The 13,575-nt window shown below is 46.2% G+C and overlaps 1 protein-coding gene across 3 annotated transcripts in view; it reads right to left on the reverse strand.

Annotated features, from left to right (window-relative positions):
* Window positions 1–13,575, reverse strand: part of CGNL1 (cingulin like 1) — a 163,012-nt gene that overhangs the window by 58,395 nt on the left and 91,042 nt on the right. The gene's annotated exons all lie outside the window — the stretch shown is intronic.

The following is a 13,575-nucleotide window of genomic DNA, read 5'->3' on the forward strand; positions in this document are numbered from 1 at the left end:
CTCTGCCTCAGAACAGATGTCTGAGCTCCAAAGGAATGTGTGAAACGGGACACTCCTCACATTTTTTACGAAGGCCCCGTTCTCAATCCAAATTTTCACAAAGTTACGGTTCTCCGAGAGGCACGGGGTCTTGCTTGACCTGATAAATGACTGCGCTAATTCGTGACATTTTAGTTCCCTGAGATAGGGCTGGAGTTTTCAGCGTGGGCAGAGCCTGACAGCTGTTCTCGCCACTCATCTTCCGAATGAGCAAACCGGGGCCTGGGGAGGTGAAGCCCTGTGTTCAAAGTCACACAGTGGAATGGCAGCCGCGGCAGGAATCTGCTGGACTTTAATGTCTCTCCCTCTTTCGCATTACCTGTTACACTCAGTAATCCTCCCCGTCTTGCTCCCGGCAATGACAATGCCGTTCTGAACATGCACCTTCTCTTCTAGCGCCGGCCAGGAACGCAAGGGCCCGAGGAAGTCCTGTGCTTACCTGGCCTCAGAAACACAGACGGAGCTGTCGCTTAGCCTCCTGTGCCTGACAGTGGCCACCTGCCAAGGGGACGGGGTGGGAAGGGAAATGTCTTACATTTCTCTCTCAACCTGAAAGATGCATTTCTCATCTACACCCAGGCTCTCGTCTACTCGCTTCTGGAGCACGAGGACACCCAATTCTAATACACACCTCCCCACTCGGCTCATGGACAGTGTGTCTCCCCGAATGGTCTTGCCAAAATGACACCTTCACCGTGACACAGCTCTGCTCAGAGTCCAGAATGACTCCCAGCGCAGAACAGACTGAATCCAAACTCCTCGTAACCTGGCCTCCACAACCTTTCGACATGGACTTCGTCTACCTAGTCAATCTGACCCTGCCCACATCTTCAAACTGTGTTAAACTAACTCCTCTCTATGTGTTTCAGGTTCATTCCCCAAAATATCCAGAAGTCTCTGTGGAAAGTAACCCCAAAGAGAAATTACGTAAAAGAAGAGTTTTGAGGTTACATATTTCTGAGAAATCCTTACAGTTGAGTCTTTTCTTAGAGAATCATAACCTATAGATTAAAGGCTCTGAGAAGGCCTGTAATAAGAAAAGCCATTTAATTTTATCCCAGGAGTTCCTAAATTTATCTCAGATTTACCTTCCTGTCTCCATCTCCCTGACACCACACCAGCCCAAGCTGCCATCACTTCCTTCCTGGACAACAGCAAGGGCCTCCAGCATGTCTACCCACAGCCCTTCTTCTGCTTCCTCCAATCCATGCCCCACACACGGGGGCAGGAGAGAGGATTCTGGATCTCAAATCAGATCATGTCACCCGCTGCTTAAATGTTTCTATGGTCTAACTGTGCTCTTAAGGATAAAGGCAAAAACAAACAACAAAACTTCTTAATTCAGTCCACAGGGCTTACGCAGTCTGCCTAACCTTCCCAGCCCCACCACATATCACACTCCTCTCTCCACCCCATCCTTCCATTGGCCTTTTTTTTTAAGTTCCCTCCCGTGCCATGTTCTCTCCCACCCCAGGGCCTTTGCACATCTGCCTGGAAGGCTCTTCCTCTGCCTCTCTACACCATTAGCTTCTGCTCAGCCCAACCATCGCCTCCTCAAGGAAATGGCCCCTGGCCTCCTGGACGAGGTCAAATCTAGCTCCTCTCTTCCATGAGCCTTGTCACAGCTGCAATTAGATTTTACTTATGTAATCTTCCCCTGTACTCTCTCCCACTGGATTGTCAGCTTTCTGAGGAAAAGAAGCATATGTCTATTGTTGCTCACTAGGGTTTGTTCTGATTTAGTATCATTTTATTGATTTCAGAGAGGAAGGGAGAGGGAGAGGGGGATGGAAATATCAATGATGACAGAGAATCATTGATCAGCTGCCTCCTACATGCCCCCAAATGGGGATCAAGCCTGCAATCTGGGCATGTGCCCTTGACCTGGAATCGAACTGTGACCTCCTGGTTCATAGGTCGATACTCAACCACTGAGCCACGCAGGCTGAGCTTGCTCACTAAGTTAATACAGTACCTGGCCCAAAGAAAATAGTCAGAAATTGTTGAACCAATAAGTATGAAAAAAGAAAGTATACTACAATCTATATATATAGAAGCCCAGTGACCGTAACAGCGGAACGACCAGACGACCGGTGGCTATGACACACACTGCGGCAGCCAACCAGCCTGATCTGGGCCCCCGATCACCCCCCCACTCCCGGCTGGCCTGGCCCCCAATCGGCCCCCAACACCCTGATTGGGGATGGGACCACACGGCCAACTGCCCGTGGCCCCTCCGCCACCACCACCAGCCTAGCCCAATGGGCCCCCATCGGGGCAGGCTTGCTGGACCCACCCATGCACGAATTTGTGCACTAGGCCTCTAGTACAGTGGTCACCAACCTTTGGTACCTCACGGACCACCAGTGGTCTCTGGACCACCAGTTGCCAACCACTGCTCTAGTATATTCCATAATGGAAATATAAACCAAATACCATGGGAGAGGAGATAAGTGGAGCCTTAACCCTATCTGAGGGGAATGATGGGTAACACTGAGCCAAAAGAGAGGGCAAGGGCAAGGCAGTGCTGACACGGAAGAACAGCACATGTCAAGGTACAGAAGCTTGCAAGGGCCGGCTGCCTCCTGGTCGATTCTGCTTTACATCTGGACCATCCCCATCTGGAATCCTCCAGGGAAGGGAAGGGGAGTTCTTTCCACTCCCCTCTCCAGCAGGAAGCCAAGGGCACTGGGAGCACATGAGTGTCCACTGATGTGAGACGTGAACACCTCCAGCTCTACGGACAGGACCCCAAGGGCGCCTCCCGTGTGCATGTGCGCAGGCCCACATCTTTGCTGCCCAGCACATATGCTTGGCTCACCATTGCCTTGACGTGAAAGCCACTACTTGCAGATTCTGCAGGGCCTGCCCTTGTGCCTGACCTACCCTAACCGTCCACTCCTGTGGAACTGGCCCCGTTTCTAACTCTAGGCCCCTCTTTATTTAATCCCACCCTGGTTAGCACCGATTCCCAGTAATACTCCTATTGATGCCGAGGAAGAAGCCTGGATGAAGAGGGTCAGGCCACTCAGGACCCTTCTCTGTGGGCTCTGACATCGCTGGACCAAAGTTTAAGCATGTGCGTCTGTCTTCATTTTATTCCCCGTCTGCGACAGGGAGACGCAGACCAGACGCTGCTCCTAGAGTTTGTTTTAACCAAGAGGAATCCTGCCGGGAACCACCCCTGCCCCTTCCCACCCCTGTTCTCACCCCAACCTAACCAAGCCTGTTCTTTGTCCCACAAAACAAACAGCTAGTTCCGCCTGTCAGGGAGACGAGGTGCACACACACAGGAGCAAACAAAGAGGCCTTCTTGCCCAGGACTTTCCTTTCCTGTTGGGTGACAAGGTCACCAGGGCCCTTTGTAAGAAGTCACCAGATGCGCCAGGCACCCCGGGGACCTGCATCGCTGGGACTGTCACTCCTGGCCTTCATTTCCACTGCCCTCTCACGCCACCCAACCCAGGAGGATGCGGGGCCAGGTGTCTGCCTCTCTGTGATTACTCGAAACGTGCATCCTCCAGAATGTGAGAGTGCCATCAGGCCCAGCCCCTCCCCCTCTCCTCCCTGCCTGAGAGCGCCTGCCAACACGCTCAGTTCACCCTCACAGTAACGTGGCTCTGTTTTTAAGCTCATTTTACTGAAGGGGAAACTGGGGCTCCACTAGTTAGATGACATGCCCCAAATCACAGGGCCAGGTCCAACGTGGGGCTGTCTGACCCAAGCACAAACCAGGGACCTCTCTTTCGAGGGCCTTGAAAATGCCCTTACAAAGCACACTTGTAAGAAGGGGAAGGCTGTCCTCCCCCCACATACCAGGTCCAGCGACTCCCAATCTGTTCAGCAGACAAGTCTGTTGATAATTAGAACAGATTTCTTGGAAACAGTCACATTTTGGTTTTAAGAGCCAACAAAGAAGGACAGGAGGCAGTGTGGGTTTTGTTTTGACTTCTGAAGGTATCAGCTGCCTTTGTGAGCACATCCAATTGCACTTCAGAACAACCCTGTGAATGTTTCCCCTGAAAACATACTTCCCTCCTCTTGTCTTTCACTCATTTATCTCATCTCCACTCCCCAGAGCTCTGAGGCTCCATTCCGCAGCACTCCTGGTTATCACTTTTGCTTTTACGAGCAACATTTATCTGGATTGCTAAGACATTCTTGGCCTTCTAGAAATGTGCTTTCATTTTTCTTGTCAATTAGTCACTTTCTATGCTTCCAAAGTAATGGTTTTTTATGAAAATAGATGCCTTCCTAATTCCCTCACCCTTCACTTGGCTTTAACTGAGGTTACAGTGGAACTGCCACACATGCTTTATTTATTTATTTTTTATTGATTTTGAGAGAGGGGAAGGAGGGAAAGAAGGGAGGGAGGGAAAAAGGGAGGGAGGGAGGGGGAGGGAGGAAGAGAGAAAGAAAGAGAGAGAAAGAGAGAGAGAGAGAGAGAGAGAGAGAGAGAGAGATTGATTTGTTGTTTTACTTATTTACATATTCATTTGTTGCTTCTTGTATGTGCCCTGACTGGGGATCGAACCTGTACCCTTGGCCCATTGGGGTGATGCTCTCACCAGCTGAGCTACCTGGAAAGGGCCCAACACGTGCTTTATTAAAGTCATCCACATTAGGGAAATAATGCTGGTCATCATCCAGATGACACGTTAACTCTTTCTCGGTGTTTGTCAGCACCTCCCCAGACTGTTCATCAATGCTCGACTCTACAGAAACCCAAAACAGTAGGGTGGCCACACCTTTGTATTCTCCCAGGCAGACATACGGTCCCCCAGGCTGATGTTTATCCTCATCCTTCCTTTCTCTCCTTAGTGGTGTTCCTAGGTTAAAAGGCAAAGGAGGTTGTTGCTGAGGGCCATCGCAGGTCTTACCCTACGTTTGATTTTAAAGAAACCAGCAGGTAATGCAGGGGGATTCCTGACATGGAAGGGAGGCCCTCTCTCAGGACAGGTCAGAGCATCCTCGAGGTATGAGAACTGGCAGAGGATTCTCAGTCCCTGCATCTCGCACTCGGTGAGGAGGCTGGTAATGAGACCAAGACAAGGAAGCCTGGTGGCCGGCGTTGAGCTGAGAAAGCAAGAAGGGTCTGATGATACAATGCAAATGAGCTGCTGACAGCTGGTTTCTGGGCTGCATATGCAAGCATTTCAGTGACTTTGCAGGAGAAGCTTCCTGTAGAAGGTTCGTGGTTTAAGGGAAGGTTCGTGGTTTAAGGACCCACAGGGTATGACCAACTTACATGAACTGATCCTCTAACCTAGGAAGCCCCCAGAAGGACGTAAAGAAAAATAAAGGCCCTGCCTTTGAAGAGTGTCGAGGTGATGACAGCCATCTTCACAGCTCCTGTCATACTAAAATGGAGTGATAAATCCCTCAGAGAAAAGCGAAGAGAAAGCTATTGCATCCAGAGGAGGAGAGGAGCTACCTTCTGGCTATACGGTCGGTTTTTTACAAGAAGCACATGGAGCTATTTGGAGGACAGCAAGCGTGCCAGTGTCTGAGCTCATGCCTAGACACTCGAGTTTCCAGGGAACACCCTTGGCCAAATCTGCTGGACGGGTTACCAGCTGGACGCTGTGCACCATCACAAGTGGCCGGGGTTCAGGAATGAACAGAGAAAGATATAATCCAGTTGTTCTGGGCTGGAAAATGTAACAGGCACCCGTGTGCAATTACTCTAAAGCGGACAATCAGGACCAGCTAACCCCAAACAGAGAGAACAGAAAGTTCATGGCATTGGGTCCATTCCCCAAACAAAATCCATCCTTCCTAACGCTTTTTAATTTTCTATTTCTATTTTTAAAAGCCTAATCGTAGAGGAGTAATTTATTATAAGCCGCTCACAAGGGAAGGGTGTTAACTGCTAAATCCAGGTGCAGTGGGGGAAAAAGGACTGAGAAGGGCGGAGACAGAAGTGGGTTCTTTCACACCCTGGATTTCAACAGAACCACAGCAGGGACCTAAAGATAAATAAAGAAGAAGGAGAATCATTTGTATTTCCATCATAAATAAAGCTTTTTGGCCTCCAGAACACAGATCCTGCTCAACTCCTCCTTCTCACTCGCACACTATCCAGTTACAAATGTTCATACGATGGCTACGCCTTTAAAACACTAAGTCACTAAATGAGCCTATAAATGTTCAATTTTTAAATGGCAAGAGCAAAGGATATAAAAATGACGGTCTTCGGAGCCTGCACCTCCTTGGCTTGGGAGATTTAATTTTTAAGTGAGATTCAGGATGCGATCCCTAGTCAGTATTCTCCCATCTCCCTCTGAGCGATTGCTGCTTATCTGATTCTTCTGGGCGCTGTGGGGTACGGCTGTGGGCTTTTGGCTTTATCCCTCAGCCACACATATTGAGGAGTGAGCCCTGGATTTCTTGGGGATGGAGACCATGTCTCACTTCTTAGCTCCGGTGCCTGGACCAGGGTCATAAACACAATTGGAGCTCAATAAAAATTTGCTACTTGCTTAATAGCCCTGAGTGAGGAGCGTTACCAAGTGCTTATTAAAACCACAGCAGGTGGAAAAAGTAGAATTCAGGAGTTTGAGATCTCACTGAATCCATGAGATGGTACTTCAGAGGATCCTAAAGTTTGATAGCATGTTCATTTGCATGTGACCAGAGCTGAGGGCCGGTCGGGGTTCATGCAGTGGAGCTTCTGGTCCTACTAAGCCTTAGACCCTCCATTCTATTCTTAGCCCCTAAAAAGGAGGGGGAAAGAAACAAGAGCTGTCACGTATCTCTTTTCAGTTGAATCAAGTTGATTTTTAATCCATTGCTTCTGCCTGTTGAGACCACTTTGAACCTAGTGTCTATCACACAGTAGGGGGGCTCCCTCCGCCTGATGAGGGTCACCCACACACTTGGTCAGTATGCTTTCTCTGTCTTGATGTCATGGAAAACAAGTTGACAGGACAGGGCCATCCGTTGCTAGAAAATTCCTTCCAAATCTGTCTGCCACCCAATCTCCTTGCCTAATGACCCCGTCTAAAGGAAGACAACCTGGTTTGAATGATTCTAAGTGAGCTTTTGCTAACTTCCTGGGATCATCCCTTTCTTCAGCTCTTACTTGAACTTTTAATACTTTCAGAAGAAGAACAAGGGAATCAAGGTGATTGGATGCTACCATCATGGACTTTCCTGCAAATTTGAAATCATGACCTCACTATTAAAAGCATTAGTTCTGGTCTCATATACCTACTTACCTCGCCTTGTTTATTCCTGGTGGCAAACCAGATTTCAGAATCATGACTACTCCTATACCCATCTATGGCTGCCAGGCGAGTCCCCTTTTCCCACCGAGGCTAAAGGACAGCTGCACTCACATAATTCTCTATAAGGAAGTAGAATCTGGAGCTAAAATGCTCATACCCAAGAGGCTGGTCAGGACTCCAGGCCAATAGCTTGCCTCTCTCAGTGATGTGTGAGCCTCAGGCATGTGCAAATGACAGTGGAATGTCTGGGTCTTCACATCTACCTCCTCTCTCTGCCCATGGAGTGAGTCCCCATACTCCTAGACTAGGTAAGAAATTTGAGTACAATTTTTAAAATTATATGTGAAGAGAAGCTTTCCTTCCCCTGAGGAAATAGTTTTTTAGTTTCCTCATAGACAGGAAATGTTATGACGATCATGTTTCTTTCTTCCCTTTGACTGCCAGGAGTCTCAGGGCCACGTTTCTAATTCACCCTCAGGATCTTTGGACTACGTGGTTCCCACTACCCCCAATATTGACTATTTGGATTTATATTTCCCATGATCTTTTATAAATATACTGGAGGCCCAGCGCATGAAATCGTGTGCATGTAGCTCACCACAGAGCCACCCTGCCTGCGACCCGAGCTACCCCGCCTGAGAGCCGTGCGAGCCACATGGGCCGGGGCCGGGGGGAGAGGGACTGAGAGGTGGTCAATGCACCTCATGGCGACTGGTCAAGCGGTTGTTTCGGTTGTTACGCTTATGGTCCCTAGCCTTTTATTATATAGGATATTTTTACTTTATTATTTTTAAAATATATTTTTATTGATTTCAGAGAGGAAGGGAGAGGGAGCAAGAGATAGAAACATCAATGATGAGAGAGAATCATCCATTGGCTGCCTCCTGCACGCCCCCTACTGGGGATTGAGCCCACAACCCAGGCATATGCCCTGATTGGGAACTGAACCAGTGATCTCAACTGCTGAACCACACTCGGCTGAGCTATACATTTTTACTGTATGGTAGGTGCTTTTGTGAGTAGGTGCAGATTCATCCTATCATAACAAATGCCAGGGTATAAACAAAGTTGCAAAACTATTGCTCACAGAAATTTTCCCTTCAAATGACAGCCTGGCAGCCCTTAGTCACTGCACTGTGCTATTAGGTAGGATTGGACTGGAATTCCGAAATGTGTATGACATCTCTGAAGAAGTCAATCAAGTTAGGCCCACCTTATTTTTTGAGCCTCATTTTCTGGGGTTACTGAGAGTCAAATCCTCTAATCCAGTGGTTCTCAACCTTGGCTGCACATTAGAATCACCTGGGAATCTTTTTAAAATCCTGGTTTCTGGGCCTCAGGTGATTCTAATGTGCAGCCAAGGTAGAGAACCACTGCATCCCTCCATTAAGTGGTGCCTGCTTTACTGCCACGTCTCCCAGATGCTGCCTTCATCAGCCTGAGACATCAAAGTCTTCAGCTGCTAAAGCGGGCTCCTCCAAATTAGTCCGCATACATGAGGATTTCAAAGAGTAAAGGCCTTAAGTAAAGAAATAAATCTCTAACTAGGGGGCCTGGGAAGCTGGTCCCACCCGTACCATTTGAATCCCACGTGGGATAAATGCATTTTTAGAGCATTTTTACTGCCATCATCTCATTGAGACCCTATGCTGTCTCTAAAGCAGACAGAGCAGGCACTTCTCGTGCTGCATCACAGCATCACTATCCCATTACTATGCTGTTTCTTAGTTACAATGTGAGCATCTTTGAGCACAGGAACCAAGACAGCGAAAGGTCAGACATGCAGTAGATTCATGAAATATTTGTTCGTGTGCTCATTCCTTTATCAGTTAACAAACATGTGAGTGTGTGCCAGAGGCTGTGCGTAAAGATGAACGAGGAGCTCAGCGTGTCAGAGGGAGGACAGGAGAGTAAATTAACTGCGATGCGGTGTGCAAGTGATGTGACAGATGCAGGAGGTGTGCACGGAGAGCGTGGTGCCATTGGGGCGGGTTGCTCAGGGATGACTTGACAGAAGAGGTGCCAAATTCGCTATCAGAAGGTTTCACCACACAGGGTTTTTTGGTTAGTTTTTTCTTGGGGGGAGGGGAGTGTTTAAATAAAATGTACTTCTAGAACAGTTTTAGACTATAGAAAAATTACTAAGCTAATATAAAATCCCTATATGCTCCACACTCGATCTCCTCTGTTATTTTCTTCCTACTTTAGTTTGGTACATTTGGCATAATTAACCAACCAATGCTGGTACATTCTTATTTTTTCAAGTCCATACTACATCTAGCTTTCCTTAGATTTTACCTAACGTCCTTTTTCTGTCCCAGGACCCCATAGAGGATTCCACACGATATTTAGTCACCCTGCCTCCTCAAGCTCCTCTCGGCTGTGACAGCTCCACAGACTTTCCTTGGTTTTGGTGACCTTGGTTGTTTGAAGAATACTGGTCAGGTATTTTGTAGAATCCCCCTCAATTGGGACTTATCTGATGTTTTTCTCATGATTAGACTGCAGTCATGGGCTTTGAGAAGGCCTGGAAGTAAAGTGTCATTCTCAACACATCCTATCAAGGATATATGTTATCAATGTGGTTCATCGCTGTTGATATTCACCTTGATAACCTGGCTAAGGTGGTGTTTGTCATGTTTCTCTACTGACAAAAAAAAAGTCACTCTTTATTCCTTCTTTCCAAGCTGTGTACTGTAGAGTGAAGTCACTGTGTGCAGCACACAGGTAAGGAGTGGGGAGTTAAGCTCTACCTCCTTGAAAACAAAGTGCCCGTATGAATTGTTTGGAATTCTTCTTAAGGGAGATGTGTCTATACTTCCCCATTTATTTATGTATTCGATTATTTGTTTATATCGGTATGGGTCCACGGGTATTTATTTTATATTTTGGGTTATAACCCAATACTACTTTTATTGCTCAAATTGTTTCAGATTTGGCTGCCAGAAGCTCTTTCTGTTGGCTCCTGTGTTAATTTGCTATACCTGCAGCAGGTGTGTGACTGAGTGTGTATGTGTGTGTGAGTGAGTGTGTGTGTGTGTGTGTGTGTGTGTGTTTCCTTTGAGTGCTTCCTTACTTTCTGGCATTACCAAGTATGTTTTTATAGCATGGTTTCTAAACAGCAAAGCCTGAACATGTTGACAACCTCTTCAAACACACCAGCATCAAAGAGCTTTAACGGCAGGGGACCGCCGGGGTTGTTAACCCAGCGTCCCCCTTTGACAGGGGAGAACACTGAGAGTGAAGCTGAAGCAGTGTACCTGGGTCATACCGCTTTTTAATAATGGAGCCATTACACTCAGGAACCCGTGCTTTCCACTGCTCAAGCTCATCTCCTTTTTCTCACTATTCCAAGTTTCTACTGTTCCCCATATATGAAAGAAAGCCCAGTGAGAAATTATGTCCATCACTAAATTTCTCCAAGTGACCAGGTGACCTCAGTGAGGCTGCATACAGACCAGGGTAAAAAATGCTTCTGCTACCTGCAGATATTCAGAGAAGATAGCACTCTTTTCCCCAAAACCTGTCTAATTTTCCTCACAATCCCTCACTCACCTGAGATGGCAGCAACCCTAATTTGAATTTAGCAGTTAGCACTATTTCAATCCCCTCTGGGGAACCGTGTGGATGGTAATGTGGACAGTGCACATTAACAGGGACAGAACAGTGCTAAGGCCATTCGATGGAGAAAGAATGGTCTCAACAAACGGTCCTGGGACAACTGACATTTACATGCAAAAGGAAGTGGACCCCATCCTCACACCATACTCAAAAGTGGACTCAGAATGGATCTGAGACTTAAATGTAAGAGCTAAACTTAAACTCTTAGGAGAAGAGTAAGCTGGTTTAGGCAATGGTTTCTTAGATACAACACAAGTAAAAACTGGAAATCATAAAAATAAAAAATAGTTGTGCTTCCAGGAACAGCATCAAGAAAGTAAAAAGACAATCCATAGAATGGGAAGAAAATTTTTGCAAATTAAGTGTGATAAGACACTAGTATCTAGAATATATGAAGAACCAATACAACTCAATAATAATAAGAACCCTGTTTTAAAAATGGGCAAAGGAACTGAACAGACATTTCTCCAACAAATATATACTAATAGCCAATAAGCACATAAAAAGATGCTTAATATCATTAGCTATCAGGGAAATACAAATCCAAACCACAATGAAATGCCATTTGACACCCAGAGGATGGCTGTCATTAAAAAGGAAATAACAAGTGTTGGGGAGAATGTAAAGAAACTGGAACCCTCATACACTCCTGGTGGGAATGTAAAATGGTGCAGCCACTTTGAAATTCAGTTTTGCAATATTTCATAGAGTTCATCACAGAGTTACCTTACGGTCCAGAGAGTCTACTCCCAGATTCATACCCTAAATAAGTAAAAACATCTGTCCACACAGAAACTTGTCCACTTCATATACCCTGAAACTATATCCAGAGGCTAGCATATTGCAGACTCCTTTCAAGAAAATCTATCTTAAAGCTTCTTTTTTTTTTCCTACACAGCATATTTGGCAGCATCTAAACTTGCATCCAAACCTACCTCATCTAGTCAGAATATAAGACCTCTATTTCCAGACCTGCTTGTCATGAGAAATAAAGAAACCAGTAAAGGCAAGATTCTAAAAACAGCAACATCTTCAAAACTAGCAACTAAACATCTAACCATCCAGTCCCATGAAGATACCTGCCTCAACTTGAGCCTTTTAAAAAGATATAAAATAACCTGAGCAAAAAGAAAATCTGAGTATATAGATTTATTTGGCAAAAACCCAATGACATTTAAATTATTACCAGTATCAGAGAACACCAACGCCTTAAAATTCCTGAAATCACTTGTGGAAAAATAATGTATTCTAATGCAGTATGCCAGTCCAGGCCAAATGTTCCTAGTAGGTATCATTTCTGTCCAGAAAAACAAAAATAAACCAACCTTTCTCTTTAATAACTTTTTTTCTTTTGGCTCTGCTCACCTGAAAATAAGTAATGTTGGCTTAAGGCAAAATAAAGAAGTCAAATAAACTCAAGAAGAAACTGTTGTTCTTTGAAAGCCACTTACATCTTGCAGAAGCTCATCTCCCAAAGAGAAGCCATCCTGATCTCACAATAAATATGAATTTGCAAATACTCAAACCCAAATGACACACATACAATAGAATTTTATCTTGGTTTTTTTCTAACTGCTATGCAATTAGAGTTTAGTGTGGTTGTGCTAGCAGAAAGGCTTTTAAGTCTGCTTGTCCACTAAAAACTTCCCTTCACTAAAATCTAGGCCTTGTATCAGCAAATAGTTGAACTGGGGTGGGAAAACAAAGAAGTGTATTACCTCCCCAGTACCTCAGTATGGCTGGCAGGGCCAGACCTGCAATTGCTGTGCCATCAGTAGGGAGTTCTAGAACACACCCTCCCAATGGGAATACTATGAAACTAGGGCAGATTTCAAAGAGCCTCTTCCTTAGGATCATTTAATTATTGTAAGTGCCCACTGCAGCCAACCAAAATTGGTAGCTGTGGCCCAGCCTCTCGGTTGGGCCAAACACCCCTCCTTGGATGTCCCAAAGGCCCCTCCCACTCAAAACAATATGAAAAAAATGTACGTCCTCACCCCACCCCACACTCTACCCAGACATGGCCCTCCTCCAGATTTCTCAATGCCTCAAATATACATCCAGTCACTTAGTGTAAATATCAGAAGGCCACTCTTGACAACCTGTTCTCACCCATTCAATCAAACCATGGCTGTGAGCAGGCACTCCCATTTAAGAACGTAGGTAGTAGAATCGAGGCAGAGGAGTGGGCAGACTTACCTGAGAGGCAGAATCCATCAGACCGTGACAAGACTTGTGTACTTCCACAAGAGCCCAATGTCTGACTTGCTTTCTGATCCTATGTTTCTCTCCTCTTCACTGTTATTCACCTCCCTCTTCCTTACCCTTCACTCCCTTTTCCCTGAGCCTTTGCAATGATGTTATTCCCATTTTCACAGACAGAAACACAGTCACAGGACCCTAAAGTTTGGTTTACATTTTTCTGACAGGGAACTTAATACAGGAGAGGTGGGGAAGGTTGGCCTGGGTCAAATTCCTTTTGGCCATGCCTGCGGGAGATGAAGTTTCATCACAGTTGAGCCCAACCCTGCCCAGGAGCATCAGGAAGGCAGCAGATTCAACAAGGTCACCGCCCCGGCCTGCCTGGTCCTGACTCACACTCACTTTTGATTCCAGTCCCCTGACTCAGCTGCTCATGAACTCTGAGTTCCTGGTCCTCCCGGCTCTGACCTGGTCTGCCGACTTA

Source organism: Myotis yumanensis, unplaced genomic scaffold, assembly GCF_028538775.1.
Source record: "Myotis yumanensis isolate MYYU_CA2020_CCGP unplaced genomic scaffold, mMyoYum1.0.hap1 SCAF_1, whole genome shotgun sequence".
In the NCBI taxonomy this organism is placed as follows: domain Eukaryota; kingdom Metazoa; phylum Chordata; class Mammalia; order Chiroptera; family Vespertilionidae; genus Myotis; species Myotis yumanensis.